The following is a 4,208-nucleotide window of genomic DNA, read 5'->3' as shown; positions in this document are numbered from 1 at the left end:
ATCAAAGTGAGAAAGCTTCTGTCCTATTCAGGCTTGGCTTGGCATCCCACGGAGGATAAGGACTCAGTTCTCTAAAAGACTGTGTGTTTTTCCTCTATCCCTTTCTTTACCCTCTGCAACTGAGTTCTACACTGTCTCTCTTCGATTGCTCATTTCCTGCCATGATCGGGGCAGTTTCCTGTGGTTTCCATTCATTCTTGTTCTCATGTTGTCTTCTGGAATTACATCCCACCTATCTTTATCCTCCCACCTCTTCTTTCTCTCCTGAACTGTACTGTTTTATGCACTGAACCCTCTCCAAACTGTCTCATTCCATCACTTCCTCACCTTGCCCGGTTAGCTCATTGTACTGATCCTGTGACTTTTATTATCTTCCATATTGAGATCAAAGTCTCATGGGCACTAAGCCTCTAAATTAGAACAACAATTGTTAACAAATGTATCTCAAAAGCTTTGGGCTGAGTCGGGTCTCCCTAGAGAGGACGGAAGCCTGTGGGAGCCCTTGGCCATTAAAGTGCGATTCAGCCCTTTCCTCGGGGGTGGGGGGTTGGGGTTGGGGGGGGGCTAGTTTGTAAACATGGCTGGGCTCCGGGCTGCCAGGTGTGGCAGGGGGTGGTGGTGGTGGTGTTGGTGGTGGAAAGGACCGTGAATTAGGGACCTGGGCAGAGATACTGACGGCAGCTTGGAAAGTGCTGCTTGTGTAACAAGAACTTAGGGATTCCTGTCAGCAGACTAAAACTCATAGCCCACCAGTGACAAAGTATCTTTGCTATGAAACAGAGGACATGATAAGCTATTTAACTTAATGAAATTCAAGTTACATGTGAATTCTGCCAGGTGATACAAGGACCTGTGGAATATCAGTGATGACAAACCCTTTCTATGCACTGCCCCTGGGTGTGGCCAGCATTTTACCAACAAGGATCATTTGGCTGTCCATAAACATAAACATGAGATGACACTGAAATTTGGTCCAGCACATAATGACAGTGTCATTATGGCTGATCAGACACCAACTCCAACAAGATTCCTAAAAATCTGTGAGGAAGTGGGTTTGTTCAATGAATTGGCAAGTCCATTTGAGAATGAGTTCAAGAAGGCCTCAGAAGAAGACATTAAAAAAATGCCTCTCGATTTGTTCCCTCTTGCAACTCCCATCATAAGAAGCAAAATCGAGGAACCTTCTGTTGTAGAAACAACTCACCAGGACAGCCCTTTACCTCACCCCTAGTCTACTACCAGCGATGAGAAGGAAGTACCATTGGCACAAACTGCACAGCCCACATCAGCTATCATTCGTCCAGCATCATTACAGGTTCCCAATGTGCTGCTCACAAGTTCTGACTCAAGTGTAATTATTCAACAAGCAGTACCTTCACCAACCTCAAGTACTGTAATCACCCAGGCACCACCCTCTAACAGGCCAATTGTTCCTGTACCAGGCCCATTTCCTCTTCTATTACATCTTCCTAATGGGCAAACCATGCCCGTTGCTATTCCTGCATCAATTACAAGTTCGAATGTGCATGTTCCAGCTGCAGTCCCACTTGTTTGGCCAGTCACCATGGTGCCTAGTGTTCCAGGAATTCCAGGCCCTTCATCCCCTCGGCCAGTGCAGTCAGAAGCAAAAATGGGTCTCACTAGGTTGTCCAGGCTGGCTTTGACCTCGCTCTATTCTTATAGAGACTTTGAACTTGGGATCCTCTTGCCTTAACTTCCATAGTGCTGTGATTGACTTTCATTATCTGAAATTAGTTTTATTTTCTGTAAAGTAAAGGAGTAAGCTTTCATTCCTGCAGTTTTTTTTACTCAAGTCCTATAAACTGTCTTAACTTTCTTGACAGATTCATGAAGTTTCACATATTTATCAAAATCAGTGTATTAGACTCCTATTAATGATACAATGATACTTTATCCTAATATCAATTAATATATCCTAATAAATAATAGATAAGTATTGCTAGATTCTTTCTTTATTTGCTTCCATTCTTTATTGGCACTGTGGTCATAAAAATTTGTGCATCTAAGAATATAATTTGTTGAAAGACAGTGGGTTTTTTTTTGCTACTGTCTATTAATCTGAAATTTGTACATGATAACGTCTGTGTAAAGCTTGTATGTCACTTGAATAAAGGATGTTAGAGGTTCAAAAAAATGCTTTGGGCTGCTGGAGCAATGCATTTTGACTGAAGTATGCAAGAGTCCCAAGGCAACTAAAATGTTACATATATCAAGCATTTATACTTCTGAGGCATCGTATTATCTTAACGTTAAAACGTTCAAGCTAAGAGGTGCTTTGGACAAACAGGAGGCTTGGTAAATAATAGGAGAGGAGAACAAAGGTATACATATATTTAAATATAATCAGTTAGATAGCTTGAGTAATGTCAGTAAGCCCACTAAAGAATATATAATACTTGATGTTGTCCAGCTGATAATATAATTTCTTTTCTTCATAAAAAGAAAATATGAAGAAACAGATATGTCTTTTCTTATGTTTTTCATTACCAGGCTCTTACAATACAGTTAAGGCTGGCTTCAAACTGAAGGCAAGCCTGCTAATTTAGCATCCGAAGTGTTGGGATTATAGGCTTGCAATCCCACCACAAACTCAGCTATGCCTTGTAACCAAAGCGAATCTGAAAACTTCAGTGCAGCGGTGCACTCTGTAGCGATACTTTCAAAGGAAGTTAGCAGGAAAGTGTTACTAAAATCTTGCAACATCTGTAACACAATTAGAGAGTGTGACTTGAGCAGTGGAAGTGGAAAATGTGTTGTTTGAACAGATGTTGTAGCCATATGAGGAGCTGTGCCTGCTCACCCACTCACCTGTGTATGTCTTTATCTCTAAATGGCCAGAGCATGCCTCTTTGAAAATGCAAAAATAAAAAAAAATCCTTTTAAAAAAAGGTACGCCCAGATTCAAAATAGCTTCTGCCATTTCCTCACTAGGGCTTGCATTCCTGTAAACTGAATCAGGAGAGAACACTCTTGATTCTAGGGTTCATACAGTCCTTGAAAGATTTAAAAGCCCTTCAAGCTGATATTTTTTTGAGTAACGATTTTCAGAATCCAGATATTGTTTAGCTTGAGTACAGCTTTAATATGTTTACTAAAAAAAAATGAAGGAAGCACAAAAGAAAGCAATTTGTTTTGGAAAAAGAAATATTAAAAAGCAAATGATTAATTTATTGCTACAGAATTCACCTCCATTGCATGCTTTGTAGTTTTGCTTTCAAATCTGTACTATTTACATCACCTGTCTGATGTTTTGTTTTTATATTCAGGGGAGAAAATGTCACTTGCTTCTTGAGTTTCTGAAATACACCAGAGACATTAGTGCACAGGGAGATGGTACTTTGTTGCCACACTTTCATTTTGACGAAGAACCTCAGTGTCCTAAGGACGTGTCTCAGTACAATACAATGCCATTTCTCGGTACCATTATTTATCTCTTTGTCGATGCCAGAAAAATCTCAAGAAATTTAAGAATGCTGTTTTCATGTGTATTCTGAAAACAAAATCAATAGCTATTGCCAGCTAAAACTCTCATCAGTATTCAATAAAGTAGAAAAGTGTGTGCCAGGGTATCTCTTAAATATCAAGGCTGCTTTATGCCTTGTTTTTATATTAACAGTGAGAAGGTTACAATTTCAATGATTTCTTTTGCTTCTACAAATTTTCTATGTTAAGAACCCTGCTAGGGGTTAGGGAGATGGCTCAGTTAGTAAGGACCCTGCTGACTGAGCATGAGAACCTAAGTAGGATCTCCAATATGCACATAAAATGCTGGATGGGGGTGGCACTTGCCTGTAGCCCAAGTGCTGGGGCACAGAGAAGGCAGGTTTTCTGGGCCTTGCCAGTCTGACAGTCTGTCTGACTTGAAACTCAGTATCCAGGAAAGAGTCTTCCTTAAAAAGTAATTTTGAAAGCACTAGAGGAAGTGACACAGTGTCAGTCTCTGGCTTCTACACACATGGACACGTCCACACACAGAAGGATATATGTTTTATACGAACAGTAAACAAATAAATACATAAACAAATAACATTTGTAGTTCTAGAAGTTTTTTTTTTTTTTTTTTTTTTTTTAGTTTTTTGAGACAGGGTTTCTCAAGTTTGGGAGCTGACCACCAAAGAGTCGGCATGTACAATCCGGGAGCCAGTGTGGACAGGAAGTGGCCTGTGGGGAGTTCACGGTTTGGGGAC

The 4,208-nt window shown here is 40.3% G+C and overlaps 1 pseudogene; it reads left to right on the top strand.

Annotated features, from left to right (window-relative positions):
- The first annotated feature begins 635 nt into the window (after nucleotides 1-635).
- LOC142832371 (cyclic AMP-dependent transcription factor ATF-2 pseudogene) lies at nucleotides 636-1,714 on the top strand (annotated as a pseudogene).
- Nucleotides 1,715-4,208: the final 2,494 nt, after the last annotated feature.

Source organism: Microtus pennsylvanicus, chromosome 12 (genome assembly GCF_037038515.1).
Source record: "Microtus pennsylvanicus isolate mMicPen1 chromosome 12, mMicPen1.hap1, whole genome shotgun sequence".
Lineage (NCBI taxonomy): Eukaryota > Metazoa > Chordata > Mammalia > Rodentia > Cricetidae > Microtus > Microtus pennsylvanicus.
Note: the sequence above shows the minus strand (reverse complement) of the source record. Positions and strands in the feature narration are given on the sequence as shown.